General features: G+C 35.2%; 1 protein-coding gene across 3 annotated transcripts in view; it reads right to left on the reverse strand.

Moving 5' to 3' along the window:
• The window catches only part of coro (protein coronin), a 201,588-nt gene extending 181,825 nt beyond the window's left edge, over window positions 1-19,763 (reverse strand). For 2 of the 3 annotated variants that reach the window (XM_089095232.1, XM_089095229.1), the window contains exon 1: window positions 3,346-3,423. The gene's annotated coding sequence lies outside the window, so the exon portion shown is untranslated. Of the gene's footprint in view, window positions 1-3,345; window positions 3,424-19,718 lie in introns of those variants that run through there. The other variant, XM_089095230.1, reaches the window with a different exon arrangement.
• Window positions 19,764-21,105: the final 1,342 nt, after the last annotated feature.

A 21,105-nucleotide genomic window follows, 5' to 3' on the forward strand; every position in this document is an offset into this window, starting at 1 on the left:
AATTTGTTCTGAAATGCCCTTTGAAAAGTATTGCTTGGTGTTGGAGCATCCAAAAAGCTGAATAGTAAAGTGGTGTGTGAAAAGGATGGGTTCTTCAAGTTGTAAAATGGGTTTAGGAGGGACATTAAGAAAAGAAATTGTTCTGAAACGCCATTGAAAAGTATTGCTTGGTGTTGGAGCATTCAAAAAGCTGTATAGTAAAGTTGTGGGTGAAAAGGATGGGTACTTCAACTTGTAAAATGGGTTTAGGATGGACATTAAGAAAATAACTTGTTCTGAAAAGATATAATAAAGCCATAAAAAAGTATTAAAAATGGGGGCTCCGGGGCCTTTGGGGCGCCGGGGGTCCTTTGGGGGTCTGGGGGGGCCCTTTAGGGCGGGGGACCCTTTGGGAGCCCGGGGGGACCTTTGAGGACCGGTGGCTTCCTTCGGGGTTGGGGTGGGGTATGAGGAGCCTTTGGGGTTGGGGTAGAGGACCTCACGACACTGTTAAAATACAACTTGTGTATTATAACAACCACAGAGTTTCACCCTCAAATTCTCTTCTAAAATCATCTTTTAAATCATCTTTTAAAATGTCTCTAACTGTTTCGCCGAAATAATTCCCTATAATAATAATTTGTTCTGAAAAGATATATAAAAAAGCCTTAAAAAAGTATTAAAATGGAGGCTCAGGAGCCTTTGGGGCGCCGGGGACCCTTTGGGAGCCCCGGGGTACCTTTGGGGACCGGTGGCTTCCTTCGGGGTTGGGGTGGGGTATGAGGAGCCTTTGGGGTTGGGGTAGAGGACCTCACAACACTGTTAAAATACAACTTGTGTATTATAACGACCACAGAGTTTCACCCTCAAATCCTCTTCTAAAATCATCTTTTAAATCATCTTTTAAAATGTCTCTAACTGTTTCGCCGAAATAATTCCCTATAATGGCTAAAACAGTTTCGCCCAAATAATCCCTAAACGTAATTTCATTGAGTTCCTTTTGTTTTTGGCATCCCTGTGCTTTCACATTTGAAATTACAAAGAAACCTTTTCGCGCGCTAAGATCAAAACATTCGCTCGGAAACGATTCTCTTTAGAAACAACAAATTAATTCCCCTTTCGTAAATCAATCAATCATGACATCATCTGTCATGTGTGATCTAAACTTTGCCTCGGAAACATTCTCTTTGGAAATACATCAATGACATTAATTAACTTGACGTCATCTGTCAGACATTAATTAACCTTGCCCGGGAACAATTTGATTAATGACTCAATAATCCATGAAAGTGAGAAAGTTCCTGTTTTTCCATTCTCACTGACAAAAACCATAAAACAGCCATAAATGTGATATATATATATATATATAAATCAGAAGTTAATTAGATATAAAAAATTGATCTTTGGGACCAATGAGAAAGAAGCTGGTTCGTTCATATAAAAAACAAGTAAATATGAAAAAGAAATTAAATAAACTATAAAATAAATTAATAAGTAATAAAGTATTACAAAGAGTAGAGAGATTTAGATTTTAGTGTTCCAAAGTTAGCTAAGACCAGGATTAAGACCCTGGGCAACCCCTCCACCTCTCTTCCTTTAAAAATCTTGCTAGGATAAAAACTTGGAAATGTTATAGAATAAAACGGTATTTAATGTAAAATTGATATTAATAAAAATAGGCGTTTATAGTAAAATGGAATGATAATTTCAAATCATATTTAGTTTTAAACACACATACACATTAATTGCAATTTCCATTAATTATAATTGCATGTTAAGTTTTAATATTTTGTTACTAGTTTAAAGTATTCAAATTATCCTTCATTAAGCAGAACCTTCGTATAAAAAGGCAAGGGAAATCTCAATTAATGACACATAGTGTTTGTAGGAGATTAAAGGTTCTAGTTTATTATATTTACAAGCAAGTATAAATTATTTGTAATAATTATATTCAGTTATAATAAATATAATAACAGTTATAACAAGCGCAAAGGATTTTTTAATTAAATTTATTTGATCGTGGATCAATCAAAAGAGAAGAACCAAAAAGAACTAAATTGGAATAGCTTTATATCACAACTCACAAATCGGAATATCACAACTTTGGGTCTTCGACTACATCACTGTTGACTTGTTTACTTTCCTTAAAAGCCAGTCTGTCATTTGATAAAAATTTTAGAGGGAGAATCCTCCCTTAAATTTCATCGGATGTTATTCCCCCCTAGAAGATTTTTTCTTTTTTTTCAGTTCAGATATTTCGGCCTATAAACAGTATTTCAGAAATTTGTTTTCACATTTCCCAGAAATTTACCTAGAGACCAGCCTAAGGCTCTGACAGCTTGTGTGTAGGCCTATATCTGAACAGAGCAAGAGCAGTCAATTCAAAACTGATGCAAAATATTCAACGGACAGATACAATTTTCACCCCCCCCCTCGCCCGCAGTTTAAAAAATATTGCAGTCCCCTCTTTCTATTTTCGACCTGTACAGAGCTATGCCGTATATTAGGAGTATTTGAATATGTGTGACATCATCACACATATGTGTGACATTGAATATGTTTGACATCATCAGGCTGCCAGGTATATAATGTAGTCACATGGGGTACATTTGTGTCATTTGAGCTGATTTTTAAGGTGGTTGCACATTGAATTATTCAAATTAGTCACATTTTAAAAGTGCTTTTCTTGATATCACCACTGCCGTATTGTCACACAAAAGATGTTGCCTTGGGCCAAATTTCGCAATTATGACTACGTTATAACATACCTGGCATTTGGTAACACTCATACTAATAGGGAGGCAAGCACAGTGTGATTGCATTCATCCTTTATCCCTAATTAAAAAAAAAACATTTATCAAGGTAGGGGGAGTTTATTTTTGTGTTTTATATCTTTTAGCCGTGGCCGTAATTTTCCGTAACTCGTCACATTCCCGGAAGTAAGATTTTAACCCTATACCTAGTGAGTGATACTTAACCCTATACAATATACATCAGGTATATCGACCGTGATCGATTTTATATACCTCAGACGCAATCCGTACATAATCACCGTAATGGGTGTGGGGGTTCCTAACCCAGAGCCCCTTGAATCTTTCTATTTCTATTCTTTCCACAATTTCCTACAGTTTTCATATCATTCCCCATTATTTTTGGCAAAATTATCCCCTCCCTATACTTCTTAAACCGTATTTCCACATGTTTAGGAGGGAGTTGTGGGCAAAATTTTCCAAAAAGCGGGTAGCGAGCTGGAAAAGGCTTTCTGATGAGTTTATCCCCCTCGGAATAGTGCATACAAACCTGACTGTTTGGTAAGATACATTCGATCTAGGCTGCAAGGTTATAACCTAGTTTAGACACAGTTACCTATTCAGTCAGGTCCAAGACGAAGAACAATTCAGAAGCTTTAATATTCAGATTAGTATCCAAGTTCTGCAAACTTAATTCACTCCCACAAGCTACAAAATTCTACTAAATCCTTATCTCTTGGAGAACTTGTCAGAAATAAAAATTTGGCAATACATCATGAACTTTCTAATTGATTTTAAAGAGTCTGAATTAAAAAGATGAAATAATAAAACTAGGGAAAGACAAGAAAAGATAGAGAATAAAACGAAACAAAATCAGACAAAGAAATTATGCTAATCTAACCTAACTAATGCGAATATTAGTTACCAAGAAAATTTTATGTTGAAAGTATCCATTTACACTATTTTTCAAACAGTTCGTGGTAACGATCAGTAAGTAAGGAGCGAACCGGCTCAATAGTAACCGAAACTCTATAGAACGAAATTGATACCAATAGATACATCAAAATCAGATTTTTATGCTGATGTCAAATATATAAGTTTCATTAAGTTTAGTCTTACCCATCAAAAGTTAAGCGCTTGAGAAAATTTGCCTTATTTTCGAAAAAGGGGGGAAACACCCCCTAAAAGTCATAGAACTTTAATGAAAATCACACCATCAGATTCAGCGTATCAGAGAACCCTACTATAATAGTTTCAAACTCCTATCTGCAAGAATGTGGAATTTTGTATTTTTTGCGAGCAGATAGATCAAGGATGCGTGTTTATTTGTTTCTTTTTTTTTGTTTTATTCCCCAGGGGTGATCGTATCGACCCAGTGGTCCTAGAACATCCTGGGAGGGATCATTCGAACGGAAATTAAAAGTTCTAATGCCCTTTTTAAGTGACCGAAAAAATGGAGGGCAACTAGGCCCCCTCCCACGATTATTTTTTCCCAAAGTCCCCCAATCGAAATTTTGAGATAGCCATTTTGTTCAGCCTGGTCGAAAAATATAATAACAATGTCTTTGAGGATGACTTAATCCCCCACAGTCCCTGGGAGAAGGGCTGCAAGTTATGAACTTTGCCCATTGTTTACATATAGTATTGGTTATTGGGCGGTAAACAGAAGTTTTCAAGGGGGATTTTTTCCTGGTAGTGGGGGGGGGGGATCGGGGGTTACATGGGAGGATCTTTCCATGGAGGAAGTTTTAATGGGGGAAGGGACATTGCTATGAAGGGGGCGCCTGATATCCCAGCATTATTTAAAAAAACGATCAAAAAATTAAATTAAAAAAAAAAATTCAACTGAAAGTAAGGAGCAATATTAAAACTTAAAACCAACAGAAATTATTACGTAGGCCTATATAATTGGGTTCGCCCCCTAGTCATTACCTCGTTCTTTACGCTAAAGTTTTTTCTGTACTTTCATCAGAGCTATTTAATCTAATTAATGGCATTCGTGATCGAGGGGTCATTCTTAAAGAATTGGAACAAAATATGAACTTTAGCGTAAAGAGCGAGGTATTGACTAGGGGGCGAATCCCCTAATATACGTAGTAAAAAATTACGAATATAGAAGTTCGTTACGTAACAAGTGACCGTGGATTGACAGTTTAATATACCTATACTGATATTTATTCCTTAAAGTCTTAAATTTTTTGTATTTACTTAATTAAAAAAATGAAAATATTTAAACATATTTTGTTTTCAGTAAAGATCAAAATATATTCTAATCTTGAAAAGACTTGGGGGGTTATCAGCATTACTAATGTTATTTTTTGCTCGTTTCGAGTTCGACTCGACTTTTTGTTCTTATTATGTTCGTTTTGAGTTTCATTTACTCATTGATAGGGATTTTTGGTATTTTTAAGCTTGGACGATTACTTGACTTCATTTCTGCCCATTTTTGGCTTAATGGAGCTCTTTACTTTTCTTTGAAAAATTGGTTTTGTGGAAAAAGTTTTTTAAACTAATTTCTGTTCATTTTTTATTGACATTGTCATTTTCATGATTTTTTTGTTTGTTTTTATGTCTTTTCGGTTTTTCTTCTACTAGAATCCATAGTTTGGCTTGCTATTGGTATGCTGGAGAAACTTTTTCAACAATTTTTAATCCTGGCACAAATAGTATTTTTTAGTTTAACTCTATACCTCCTCAAGTTGACTTGAAAAATAAAACTTAATATCATTCTCAGAAGATTCTATTTATGCTCTTTAAGAACCTGGATATGCTTACACTCTATTTATTTATTTAAATTGTAGGAGAAGAAGTAGTACGAATAGCAGCCTCGGAAGCTTCAACTTAATACCCCCAGTTGTTCTCGATATATTGCTGAAGTATCTTATTGGCAACCTCAAACACAATACTTTTTTATTTAGTTTTAAAGCAGCATTTAGTTAAATAGCAGAATGGGCCAATTGCATAACTGGGGGGGGGGTGTGGACATGCCCAATATCCCTAAAGATGTAGTTGCTGGACCGTTCTACTATATTGAGCAAAATAGCTGTCTCAAAAATTTGACTTTGTGTTTGGGAAATAAATCGGCTTGAGGGACGGGCCGATTGCCCTTCAATCTGTTTTTACTCTTAGAAAGGACACTAGAACTATTAATATTGAATCTAATTAGCTTCTTTATATATTCCAATGATATTTCTAGCTACTATAGAGTGGTGATGCCTATGATATTGCTTATATGCCTTTTTGAAAACCTGCATGCATAAAGTTTTTTTCGTTTGCAATCCCCCTAAATAAACCTAAAAGTTTCAGCTTAATACCCTTGGCGTCATTAGGCAGAGTAAATGTAGTGGTAGCAGGAAAAGTATACATATAGTGTCTTCTGGTTAGTTCAAAATCCCCCACAACTTTCCCTTAAAAGTCTAACTATATAATATAAGTTGTTCTTCAGGTTTTGATCTGTCACCTTTGAAAATCCACATGCTCATAGCTTGTTTTTATTTAGTTAAAGGTCGGCCAAAATATTTCTTATATTTGATTACTTAAGACATTGTTATATTCTCTTTGGACTATTGGTTACAAAATGGCTATCTCACAATTTCGATCAACTGTGTTTGGGGAAAAGAAGATGTCAGGGAGGGGAGGGGGCTATTTTCTCTCCATTACGCTTGACTCTTAAAATGGAACTAGAACTATACATTTCCAATCAAATGGAACTCCTCTAAAGTTCACACAACCACCCCTTCATAAAACCCTTACATTCCCCCGGGGCACAACTTAGGACCCTTACCCCCATACTCTGGGTCAACCCCAAAGGCCGTATTATGAGATCTTTCGACTATTTTGGAACACATGGCTATCTCGAAATTTATATCGGGTGCATTTGGGGAAAATATGACGTGGGCTGGGAGGGGGGTATAGCTGTCCTCCCATAAATTTGACTCTTAAAAATGGTACTTAAACTTCCAAATTCCAATCCAATGAGGTCCCTCCGAAGTTTATACGACCACCGTTTCTATGAAAACCGTATATACCCTCGGGGCATAGCTTACAACCCTTACCCTGAGGACTGTGGGGGGGGGTCTCATCCTCAAAGACATAATATCTGGACTTTTAAACTACGCCAAACAAAATAACTGTCACTAAATTTTGATTGGAAGTGTTAGGGGAAGTGATTGACGTAAGGGAGGAGGGGGGCTGGTTGGTTTCCATGAGCTCTTTTTGAAGTTTCTATGACATTACTTTCTATAAGAAGTGCCCTGGCAAAAAAAAAAAATAAAAAATATATTGTGTCCACACCGCTCTTTGCTTAGGCAGCGCTATCGCACTGCCTATGATATTTTGTCTTGAGATTTAAATTATACAACAATGAAATTGCCGATTTATCCAGGTAAGCCCCCCCCCCCCCTAAAATTCAGCCTATGGGCACCCATGACAAATATTGCACTTTTTCAGAGGAGACAAAGGCTGAACTACTGAACTCAGCCTCGTAAGTTCATTTCGTAAACACAAATAATATAGCAGAAAAGATTTTTTTTTTTTAGAAAGAACTCTAAATAGGGGATCTTTGTTAAATCTCTAATTTGGTTAAAAAATTTGGTACAAGTGCATTAAACGTACTCTTTTATATACTGTATATGGAATGTCAAACTGGAGATGCTACAGATACCGGGACAGATAATCGCCAGACTGGTTATTTCAAGACACTGCTATTAAGAATTTGAATGCAAAGAGTAGTTTTCATTGCGTTTACGATATTTAAACTATTGTTTTTTGGAGTTTAGGGGGGAGGTAACCTAGGTTAGATTACGTATATAATATATGGTATGCTTTACACCCCACCCCTCCCCCTAATGTGCAAATATAGAGCCAAAATTTGTTTCTAAACTATTATATATTCATCCTATTTTACTTTATTTCATTAGCATTAACCAAACTTGACTTCTTCAGCAGTATATAAAAGAGTACGTTTATTGCACCAGTACCAAAAATTTCATATGTATCACCAGGGGCATATCCGGGATGTTTTCCCAGATAGGGGGGGGTAAACCCCCCCTAGATACGACCTGATGCGTCACCTTAAATTATGGTATACTTACGTTTGGCAGTTTTTCTTTTATTCTGATGACTCAGTATCTTATCATTTAAAATTAAAAACTTCGAATTTAGGTTCAAAGGTTAACAGCTCACTCAGCTATTACGAGACATGGATGTTACATCACAAATGGAGTAATTATAGAGAAGCACTTATTAATTTGATCTCGTGATGAAAATGGATTTCACAACTTAAGTTGCCACCAAGGCAGAGGGAAATTCCCTAGATTTACATTTGTGCAATTCAAGGGGTTGCCTCCTCTTCACCACTTAGTTCACCTCAAATGTACAAAATATAAGCCTGAACCGACCTATTATGACAAAATATGATATGAAAGTAATAAGTGGCATTATAACTTAAAGCCACAGTTTATAGAATTAGCAGTGTGATCATACCCTATCTCACCCATTATAAAAACCCGGACCAAGGTGCGAGTGCTCCAGAGAACGTTTTTGCAGATAGAAACATAAGCAGCATTAGATCTTTTCACGGGTAGACAAGTCAGATTTCTCTTGGACACGAAACAAGTGGAAACCCGCTATTACGAATAATGCACTTTGTAACCATTTTTCATTGATTGACGGAAACAGACTAACCCGCTAATGCAGAAATAAGTGGGAGGAGCTTTTTGTTCGCACCGAGAATGAAGACCAGAAATGATCTGCGATAAACTTGCTGGATAATTCTATAAACTGTGCTTAAAGCGAACAAAAATGAACTTGTATACAAGGAGTCTACCCGACACCTCAAACCTACTCCTTACATTAAGGTTTCACTAGTACTTTACTCAAAAATTTTGGCTGTAAAAATATAACCAGTTGGTAATTACAAGTATGTTATTCACAATCAGGCCTATTTTTCAAAACAGGTCTAAATTTGATATACTACTGTTTAGAACGAAACGAAATAAATAAACCTCTCCATTCTCAGAGGATCTTCTAGATAAACAGTTTTTTCCCCACTGGGGCAGCCTAACACATCATGCCAAGCTATGAGGGGAAAGGGAGATGGGCCCCCTTGGACTTTTATAAATATCATTCTTGGCATTTACATTTGAAAAAAATGAAAAATTTGCAGTCACACCCAGATATTTATAAATACATTTCGTCTCCCCTCCCCTCCTAAAATTATGCCACTTCTTACCAGTTTTCAAGTTCCCATATGTAAAAAAAAATTAAAATTTCGAGAACGTTGGCTACAGATGTGATTTGTTTTTTCTTTTTTTTTCTTTTCATGGATAGTCGTAGCCACAAACAAATAATCATTGATTGCTGGAAAAGAAACTTCTACTTGGGGACTCGAACTTCCAGTGCCCTGAAAAGAAACAAGAGGAACCGTTCTGTGGCGAAGTGCAAATTTGTATGAATTTGTGCTACGAAACAAAATTTTCAACCCGACTATGGCTAAAATAACACTCAACAAAAACCAAAACACCCAACAGTTTAGAGCCACCAGAAAATTACCTACGTAATCGCTCAGTTTCAGAAGCCCTACTACCACACGGTGGCATAGGTGGCAATCCTCAGCCTCCCTAATCATTTGCACAATCCATACAAATGAAAGGTTATCATATAGAGCATACATTCAGTATTACTAAAAGTTATGCAGAAACCAACTATTAGGGGGGGGGGGGTCGGTGGTCGCTCAAAAAAGTGAATTTTTAGTCCCAAATATTATAGCTTTTTGTGAGGTGCTTAGATTATGTGGACGAGGTTTATCCTCCCCAGCCTCCTTTTGTTATATATGTTATATATAAGCCTCCAAAGTTCAAAAGATACAAACAATGGTCAGTAGTGGTCAGTAATGGTCAGTAGTTATATAGGCCAGTCACTCATGATGTTTTCGGTACCGTAAAGATCGCAGTCAATGTAGTAACACTGATTTAATAAATTAATGTGTCTTGCATCTATATTTTTTTCTGGTCTAATCATAGGCAGCGCAATCGCGCTGCCTAAGTAAAGAACGATGTTGGCACAATGTATTTTTTTTGGGGGGGGGGATTAGACCAGGGCACTTCACCCATGAAAACATCTTCCATGGGAAAATTCTCCCATGTAAACACCTCCCAGTAGAAAAAATCCTTCCTGAAAGCGTATGTATGCTTCCCAATAACCAATACTACATGTAAACAATGGGCAAAGTTCATAACTTGCAGCCCCTGGGGACTGTAGGGTATTAAGACATCTTCAAAGACATAGTTATTAGATTTTCGACTATGCTGAACAAAAAAGCTATCTAAAAATTTTGATTGGGTGACTTTGGGAAAAAATGAGCGTGGGAGGGGGCCTACTTGCCCTACAATTTTTTGGGTCACTTAAAAATGGCACTAAAACTTTTAATTTTGTTCAAATAAGCCCTCTCATGATATCCTATGACCACTGGATCAACACAATCACCCCTGGGAAAAAAACAGAACAAATAAATAAACATGCATCTGTGATCTTTCTTCTGGCAAAAAATACAAAATTCCACATTTTTGCAGATAGGAATTTGGAATCTCTACTGTACGGTTTTCTGATAAACTGAATCTGATGGTTTGGTTTTCATTAAGATTGTATCACTTTTACGCGCTGTTTCCCATTTTTTTCAAAATAGAGCAAATTTTTTCAGGCTTGTGTTTTTTTATGGGTAAGACCAAACCCAATGAAACTTAAATATTTGAAATCGGCAGAAAAATCCGATTCTTTTGATGTATCTATTGGTATCAAATTCTGTTTTTTTTTTTTTAGTTTAAGTTACTATTGAACCAGGTTGCTCCTTACTTACAGTTAGTTACCACAAACTGTTTGATATTTTAGTGTAATTCACCCCTATATATTTTGGATTGCAGTTCAATATAATTGGAGACTTTCTCTTAGATCCTTCACCTTGCCTGAGTTTTGCAAAATATTGTTATTAGAATACTTGTTAATATAAGCCCTTTTGATCTCTTTTTCATAGGCTTAATTTTTTGAAAATGCAATTCCTGTTATTCCAGCAGATTTTTGAGCCATATTAGTTTTTCTTCCTTAATTTAAGAAATTATTTTACAGATCTTTCAAACCTTATAAATTGGGCAAAGGTATGCAGCTCAAAAAACTTGTTCTTGTGCCTCATTTGCGCAGAAGGTCAATTGTGTATGGTAAGGTTGAACAGTAAAATTCTAGAATATGTGCTTTTGCTGATCTTGGAAATTTGCACTGTTAGGAGAATGCAACTTTGAGGAATAGATGTAAAGACTCAATGGTCCACTGGAAAGATGATGTTTTGAAGTACAAACCTCAGCATCTTTCCTCTCCATAAGGCACAGGCCTTTGCTAACCTTTAATACATGAAACCTTGATAAATAGACCTAGGCCTACTGCTCAATTACAACAAAAGGAAAGTATTCCGAGGCGTATAACTTTGCTCAATCCTGAGTTTAAAAAAAGTGTTAAAGAATTTTAAATCTATTTCTTAAATCTGGCAAAAAATCAAGGATATGACCTAAAATTGTATACTGAAATAACAAGAATTACATTTTTAAAAACTAAAGCTAATGACAAAGGCATTGAAAACCCAAAAGTAAGATAAAGCATTTTTTTAATTTAAAACAGGCAGAGACCTAGGGCAGTTAAATTGTTGACCTAAAAAAAGGTGAATATACTACTCAATGCCTTCTTTATGTTCTTTCCAAATATAATAATTGCTTTCCTTGGAAATTCAAATTTAAGCCAGGGACAAACAGTCCCTTTAATTGTCAGATTCTTCCATCTTATTTCCTAATTAGGACCTGCCAGTATTACTACTATTACTACTAACAACTCACTGCAGTACCAAACCGCCTGAGGCCAACACAGCTACACATGCTCCTCCTCCATCCCAATCTATTCAAAGCCTCCCTTTTTACACCCTCCCACGAAGTTCCCATTTCCTTTAAATCTTTCTTTATGACGTCCTCCCACCCTAGACAAGGAAGACCTGCTTTCTGTTTAGCCCTAGACGGTTGGCCAAAAAGAACAATCTTTGGCAATCTGTCATTCTTCATCTGCACAATGTGCCCTAGCTACATCAATCTTTCTTTCATTATAGCCATAGAGAGTGGTATTGAACCATATTTTTTGTACAGCCTGTTATTTGAACTACAGTCAGTCAGCCAGATACCCAGAACAATCCTTATGCAATTACTCTGGAAAACATCTAGCAAATCTTCATCTATTTTTGGAGCACCCATGCTTCAGAGCCATATCTGACCACTGTAGCTTCTAATATTCTAATCTTGGTTTGCAGACTTATCTTCCTATTCTTCCAAAATATTTTAACTGTGAGAAAACACCCTGAGCCTTGGCTATTCTACTTTTAACATCTTCACTGTTCCCACCATTGTTATTAATAAAACTACCAAGGTAAATGAAGCTAAGCTGCCGACCTGATCAATCTTTTCATTACCCAACGTCAACTTTTCATCTTCACTTATTCCATGCCTTAGCGACTTAGTCTTCTTAACATCCATTTTCAAACCTATTCTAGCACCCTGAACTAACAAAACATCTAAAAGTTCAGACATTTTGCTCACACTTTCATCTAGGAAGCTTAAATCATCAGCATAATCTAAGTTCAGGAGACTTGTTCCTCCCAATTTGATTCTGTGGTCCCCCATTGTCTTTCCAGTGCTCCTTAAGACAAAGCCCATCAAAATAATCCATATGAAGGGGGATAGAAAAAAACCCTGCTCAACCCCTGATTTAACACAAAACCAGTGCTAACCTCATTTCCTACCTTAACTGCAGCAGTGTTATTCTTGTATATAGCACTAATCACTTTAATGTATTTGTCTGGTATACCATACAAGGATAAAACCTTCACTAAAGGTCTTCTATCAACAGAATCAAACACTTGCTCATAATCTATAAAACTGAGGATCAAAAGTGTTTGACAACTCAGGCACTTCTCAATTATTAACCTAAGAGTGAAAATTTGGTCGACACATCCTCTACCTTTTCTAAAACCACACTGTTCTTCTCTTAAAACTTTGTCTACAGCATCTCTCAGTCTAAAAAGTATCAGTCTATACTAACAACTCACTGCAGCACCAAACCACCTGAGGCCAACACAGCTACACATGCTCCTCCTCCATCCCAATCTATTCAATCATACGTGTGGTATATAGGTGATAAGTGGCGTGATCATTTAAGATTTAAAACCTTTGATTCTTGGTTAAATTATAAAAGAGCTAGAAATAGAGCAACTAAATTCCTTTGTTTAAATCTTCAAGAGGTGGAGACAAATGTTATAGCATCAGTCCAAAAAAGATTTTGGAAGTATGCGAGAAGGAATCAAGTTTCACAATCTCCATCATCCACTTCCTTTATAGATCCTGAAACTTTTTCACATATAGATGATAATTTTGTAAAATCACAACTTTTCAATAAGGTATTTGTCTCAGTTTTTACTCAAAAACACACAAAAACACACACTCAGTTTACTCCTCCAGATTTAACAAAATAATTTGATGATTCAGAGTTTACAGTCCAGCAGGTTTATCTGACACTCTGAAATCTTGATCTGGGAAAGGCACCAGATATTGATGGATTTTACAATGTGATGTTATGTGAACTTGCATCAGTGCTTGCTGGACCACTCACATATCTCTTTAATGTTTGTCTTTCATCTGGTTAATGTTGTTCAGCTTGGAAAAGAACTATCATTAGGCTGTTGTACAAGAATGGTTCAAAGTCCCATTTCAATAATTACAAACCAATTTCAAATACATCAATTTTTTCCTGTGTAATGGAGAAAATTATGGTGAGTAAAGTCCAGGCACATTTTGTTTAAAATAATTTAAGGCATTCTTCTCAGCATGGTTTTCGTAAACAACGATCTTGTAATATGCAACTTCTTGAGGTGATTCATGATTTTCAATTGATGGCTGATAATGGTATTTTGTTTGATTGTTAGCATTTGACAAAATTTCCATCCCACTTCTGATAAATAAATGTCAACTACATGGTACTGGCCCACAAACTAAATCATGGACAACAGATTATCTTACAAATAGAACCCTAGATGCTGCAGTAGGTGATGCTCGTCATCACCTATGTCTGTCATAAGTGGAGTTCCACACAGCAGTTGCCTTGGACCAGTACTCTTCTGCCTTTTTATCAATGATTTGCCAGGTGTTGTTAGGAATTCAACCTTAAAAGTATTTGCAGATGATGTTAAAATCTACAAGTCAGTCATGAGCAAACATGAAATTCCTTTACTTCAAGAGGATTTGGTTGCTCTGAGCTGGTGGTGTACTGCAAACTCTATGTTTATTAATGAAACCAAAAGCAGTGCTGTGCACTATTTGCATAGACTGCCTAAACATTACCATTACTTTGTTGATGGTAAATCAATTTCAAGATTATGTTTGTGACCTTGGGATTTGCTTTGATTCAAGTCTCAAATTTGATAAACATGTATCAGATATCACCCATAAGGCAAATTACCAATTACTACATCTAAGGTGTACTTTTTCTAAGCTTATTCTTCATTCATTAATGTCACTTTATACGTCAACTATGTGTCCAATACTTGAGTATTGCTCATCAGTATGGTATCCCCTGAATAAAAGAGATAGAGAGAGGGTTGAAAAAGTACAACATAGGGCCACCAAACTCATACCTTACCACCAGAGAATACAGACTATAGTTGCCTAGTCTTCAGTTCAGACATAATAGAGCCAACCTAATAAATACATTCTGCATTGTTAGGAACATTGATAATACCACCCCAACTCACTTTTTCACTTTTACAGAATACAGTAGTACCTGTCAACACCAACACAAAATTTACCCACCATGTTCACAGTAAAGAATAGGCCAAACTCTTTGTCTAGCTGAGTGTGGAAGACTTAGAATTCACTTCCATCAGAAATAGTTGCAAGTACCACTTTCCAGTCTTTCAAAGGTAGTTTAGCCTCTACAGATTTCTATACTAGGTCCTATCACAATCCATTTTGAGAATATTTTTACTTTTGTATTAGCTGATTGCAACAGTTTGTTTTCAGTTATTTTGTAGGCTAACTTTTTGGTATGTTTCAATTATTAACAGATATGTTTCAGTTAGCTTGGTATGCTAATGTATGTTTCAGTTATTATGTTTTCAGTTAGTGTATGTTTTTGTTATGTCATCAACATTGTTATAGACTTTTTTATAATTGTTTAGTGCAACAAGCTAGTTAAATATTACTATACTTTGGTATTAATAATATTACTAAGTAGTTTGCTACCTACAGAGACCAGACTAATGCCTCAATAATTACCACACTCACTTTTATCACTTATAAAGTGGCTTAATTAAGGTTTCCCTTAAATTGTTAGGTACTTCCCCTTTTTCAAAAATCATATTCATAATCTTCAGTAACTTATTTTTAACCTCAGAACCACCATATTTAAGAAATTCATTTACCACACAAACAGAACCTGAAGCCTTATTACTTTTTAATCCTTTTAGTACTGTTACTAATTCTTCCTCACAAAAAAAAAAATCTTCCTTCACATCCAAGGTATCAGAAACTTTTACATTTTCCTCTAGATCTTTTCTTGCAACTCTATCTTGGTTTAGCAAATTCTCAAAATGTTCCGCCCATCTCTCTTTAATTCTTTCCTTATAACCACGTGTGGCCCTGTTCCTATCTTTAACTGGGCCAATTCCAGATTGGCTACTCCCTCTCAAGTTATTAACATGCAAGTAATGTATTTTACTATTATGCTGTCTAGCTGCATCTTCCAGATCCTCAGCAATTATATCCATGGCCTCCACTTCACACCTCCTTAGTTCATATTTTAATGCTTTCTCCACTTTCTTTAGATTCCTTTTGTTTTCATGATCTATCAGATAATTCTTGTACAAGTCCTTCCTCCTTTCTATTAAACATAAAGCTTTTTCACTAATATTCTTAGCTGTAGTCCTAGCTATATTTCTTCCCTAAGACACCTTTAGCAACTTCACAAATTATTTTACGAAAACTATTCCAACTATCTTCCACATTATCAAATTTTAAACTCTCAAGTTTAGTATTCAACTGTTCCTGGAAAGTTTCTCTCAAGTTCTCATCCTGGAGTCTACCAACATTATAACTTCCTGGGAGGTAGGTGCCCTTCCAAAATTTCAGCTTTAAATTAACCCTTGACACTACTAGATGGTGTTCTTTACTTTTAACACTAATAACAGCACTGCTATATACCCTAGTATCTTATATTGATCCTGCCAGTCTTCAGTTTACTATAACATAATCAATAAGGTTTGCTGTCTTACCATCACATGAATACCATGTTAACTGATGAGCCATTTTATGATCAAACACTGTATTGGTTATAACTAGATTGTTATACCAGCAAAATTGCAAAAATCTGTATCCATTATTGTTTTCTTTTCCTACACCAAATTCACCTAGGCTAGGATACTATTTTTTAGGAGATTTTGTTAAAATCTCCTAGTAAAAACATCATATTTCTACCTGGGACCCTGTCTATTTGCTCATGTAACTATAAGTAAAATTCATCTGAGTCACTAGTATCTCTGTCAGTCAATTCTAAAGGCACAAATACTACTATAACTGATACCCTGAACTTTTTAGTTATAAAATGAGCAGTTAGTATTCTATTATTAATACCTTCCCACCCTAAACAAGACTTAGCAGCTTCCAGTATTAAATACTGCATAGTATTAAAGCAGCTGCTATAAAAATAAAACATGCTGCTTTACACACCAATAATATCACAAGTATTCAAACATATAGCAGGAAACTTGAGAAAAAATATCAATCTACCAGCACAAAAAACATGTAGAATGGGTAATTCCTTGAATAACAAAAAAACATAAATAATGTGAGAAGGTTGAAATTGGGATGTATAAAATTGTCAGCACAAGATGAACACTTGAGCAGTGAAATCATGTGATAGTAGCATAAATAAACCTAATTAAATCAAACCCCATCAAAAATTGCAGAATGCATAGAATTCAACCAGTAGATGCTGCACACATAAACTGGAGGATAAGCCTAGCCAGTCAGAGGGTTAAAGAAACTAAAAAAAAACTAAAAACTAACAAAAAAACTAAAAAAAAAATGAAAAGAAACTAAAAAAAGATGATATCCTTTTCTCTTATTTTTGACTATAAAAAAAATCAAAAACAAAGAAAAATTACTTCATTACATGCAGAATAATTGCAATTCACACATTTCAACTGCACATCCACTTTACCCCCAGACCAACCCCCCCTCTTGTGAGCAGATATACAGCCCCAATTTGGCTATATATTTCCTGGGTTTCAATTTTGTCATAGTCAATTCAATTTATCAGTAAACTGGTTTAAACAAGAGTGGTGCAAACAACAATATATAAGCAGCAGGCTTACCCAAAATAAGAGAAAAAGGAATCATCTTTGAGGGTCTGTAAAGAGCTTAGAATTGAATTCCTGAGTAAAGAAATTATTATCCTTATTAAGAGTATGTATAAGGCATTAAAGGGTAGCCTATGTTTATTTTATTGTAGGTGAGTAATATAAACCCCTCAAATTTACCAAGACCTGTCATGTAGGTCTAGCCTATGCAATTTTGAAGACATTGAAAACCCAAAATTAAGATAAAGCATTTTTTTTTTTAATTTAAAACATGTAGAGACCTGGGGCAGTTAAATTACTGGGTAATTTTTTGGAAGTTAATATTATTGACTTACAAATAAAGTGAAATACCATAAAGTGTAATGACTTACAAATAAAGTGAAATACCATAAAGTGAAATACCTTTTTTTATGCTATTTAAAAGTATGATAATTGCTTCTATTGGAAATTCAAATTTAAAAGCAATTACTATATTTGTAAAGAGCATGAAAAAGGCATCAAGTGGTATGTTCACTTTATTCCTAAGTCAATAATATGAACTGCTAACAATTTACCAATTACTGACCTACAAAAAGGGGAACATACTACTCAATGTCTTTTTTATGTTCTTTCCAAATAAGGAAGTCTACCTTGACATGAAAATAAGGAGTTTAGAAATAATTTCTTGGTTTAACCTTCCCAGGATATGGTAAAATTCTACTTTAGCTACTTTTGGCTATCTTGGTAAGAGGTTAGGCTAGGAAAATAAAACTTTCAGAGATGAGTTTTATTCGTCCTATCGCTAGCAAGTGCGATTTAAGGTAATTTAAGGTAGGTAATGAGTCTACAGGCTAAAGTATGTCCTGGGAAGGAATTTTGAAGTACCTACCTCCACTCCTTCTCCCTCTAGAGGGTCCAACATTTGCCTACATGACAGGTCTATTGAATACCTATTGATATTTGGAAATTTCAAATTTCAATATAGGCTACCTATTGAAATTTTGAAAAAACAACATTTTACCTTAATTTTCAATTATCAGTTTCTCTTTCTCAGGTTTTAGTTCTGAAAACACAATTCCTGTTATTTGAGTAGAATTTTAAGCCATATCAATGTTTTTATTCAAAATTTTGGAAATGTATTTGCATATCTTTAAAGCCTTATAAATTGGGATTAAGCAAAGTTGTGAAGCTGAAAACGACTTTGTTGTTCTTCATTTAAGCAGGAGATCTATTTTGCAAGATTTCAAATTTATAACACATGGTTTTTTAAAGGTCATCAAAGGTGAGGACCCTCTAGAGAGAGAAGGAGTGGAGGTAGGTACTTCAAAATACCTTCCCAGGACATACATTAGCATGTAGACCCATCCATGAAAGTTTCATTTATCTAACCCAACACCTTTCCAAGATAGCCAAAAGTAGCTAAAGTAGAATTTTACCCAGGATATATTCTAGTTCCTGCATTCATCCCTCAAAGGTCAAATCCCTTAACTTGACTGCCTTCTAATATAGCAAAAAACCCCTTAACTACAATTTTACCAGAAGAATGCCTATAAACTAGAATTTAACCCTTAGCTTCTCAACTAGGTATTTACCTGAAATATTGCCTTACTGGGGGAGGTATTGTCAAGTTAGGCCAGCCTAGCCTACTAGGACTGGCCTAATGGTAGCTGTTGAAAAGCCTTATGTAAATATCTTTCCTGTTTCCAAGATATTAAAAACCCTATCTTCACCAGTTCAGCTTATATGGTGGATTTAAATAATGCTTTCAAAGAAAGATAAACAACAAGGCTAGCTAGACCAACTCTAAGGCTACTGTTTAGAGATGGAAGTCAGCACTGTTAACCTATTCTAAATAATATTAATACAATATCAGGAAAGAGGGTAAAATTCTACTTTAGCTACTTTTGACTATCTTGGAAAGGGGTTATATTAAGAAAATGAAACTTTCAGGGATGAGTCTACAGGCTAAAGTATGTCCCGGGAAGGTATTTTTAAGTACCTACCTCCACTCCTTCTCCCTCTAGAGGGTCTTGACCTTTGATGACCTTTAAAAGTCTGTGAGTTATAGAAGTGAAACCTTGCAAAATAGATTTTCTGTTTAAATGAAGCATAACAAAATTGTTTTCAGCTTCACAACTTTGCTCAATCCCAATTTATAAGGTTTTAAAGATATACAAATACTTTTCCTAAATTTTGGAATTAAAACATTGATATGGCTTAAAATGCTGCTCAAATAACTAAAATTGCATTTTCAGAGCTAAAGCCAGAGAGAAAGACACTGATAACTGAAAATTAAGGTAAAATGTTGTTTTGTCAAAATTTCAATGGGTGTAGACATATCGTGTAGGCAAATTTCAGGACCCTCTAGGGGGAGAAGGAGTGGATGTAGGTACTTCAAAATACCTTCCCAGGACATTCTTTGGCCTGTAGACCCATACCTGAAAGTTTCATTTTCCTAACCTAAACCCATTCCAAGATGGCCAAAAGTAGCTAAATTAGAATTTTACCGGAAAGAGAATGTGATAGATAAATCTCTTCTTGCTCTATTCAGGATTATGAACTCTTATCAAACTTACGGATTTAACAGACCCTCCTATAAACAAGGTTGGTCTCAATTTCAAATTTTTGGTTGTCTTCTTTTTTTCAGGAATGTATTAGGGCCTTTTAAATGCCATCTATAATAAAAAAAAACCTAAAATACTAAGGCCCAGGTAACGCTTTAATATGAACAGAGCTTGAAACACTATATTTTCGGATGCACAATTTTTGTTCTTTTAAATGGAAATTCACAGCGGTTATCATAATTTCCTTAAAATTATTCTGCGTAAGATCCTTAAAACAACCGGTAGACTTTTGGTTTCCTGGAATTAACTGTTCAAACTATGAACGAGCTGATTGATGCGCACTACTACGCTCTTTCCAAAAAAAAGTATTTTGAGGCTTAAGCCTTCGCTCTAGGGTGGCGTTTGGGGGGGGAGGGGGGAAGTTGCACTCCCAATAACGTGGAGAAAAAATAATTATACATCCGAAGGCCCTTGACTATCCGGAGATGGACCCCCCCCCATGCCCCCTCCCCCCCATAAAAAAATTGGAGATTCGCCCCTGCCTTTGTTCAATCCCTATATATAACATCTGTAGATATATTTCTTTGTTTTTAAGATAGCAAGAAGCCGCCAAGCTAGATTTTTACTTCACTCTATAAACTAAACTTCCCAAAAAACCTATAATATTTACTTTGTCTTTGGCTAATATGGTAGTTTAGGTAAAAAGTTTTTAGTCGCCTAATTAGATTTTTACGATTACCAACTGGGTTACGGTAAAATTAATGGTTCCTTTAAAGGAAACAAAAAGAGTATTCCACTTGATTCTTGTTTCATGCTCTTTTAAATATTTTGTTTACTTTCCTAACAATACAACAACCCATGGACAAGATGGGCATCAATTAGAGGAGGACCCATGTTTTATATTACCAAGTTTTTATCCCTCAGGATTGTTGAATTGTCTTTTTTGGGTTTTTTTGTATTAAAAAATGCTTGTTTTACTTTCATTGAAAAGATTACGAAGAATTTAACAGGTCCTCCTCCACCTAGATTTTGGAAAATACTTTTTGTTTATTTTCACCCAAAATGATAAGCAATCAGTGCTTGTCACAACAAAAAAAAAACAATACAATAAGTTCAATGGGTTCATAAACACATAGAATAAACAGACAAAAAACTTAAGCACATTGAAAACATGGCTAGAGCTTGAAAAAATAACGTTAAAACAGAGAGAAAACATTAAAAATACTTGAATAAACAATCTCGAGGAAAATATATCCATAATCTACGCCAATTAAAACAGATTATCTATAATAATCTATAATACTGTCTTAATACTGTCTATAATTAAACTATAATTCTGTCTATAACTTAAACTATAATTATCTATAATACTGTCTGTTAACAACGACAAACTTTTACC

The sequence above is a fragment of the Artemia sp. Qi Xiang Cuo genome, chromosome 10, assembly GCF_049724085.1.
Source record: "Artemia sp. Qi Xiang Cuo chromosome 10, ASM4972408v1, whole genome shotgun sequence".
NCBI classification, from domain to species: domain Eukaryota; kingdom Metazoa; phylum Arthropoda; class Branchiopoda; order Anostraca; family Artemiidae; genus Artemia; species Artemia sp. Qi Xiang Cuo.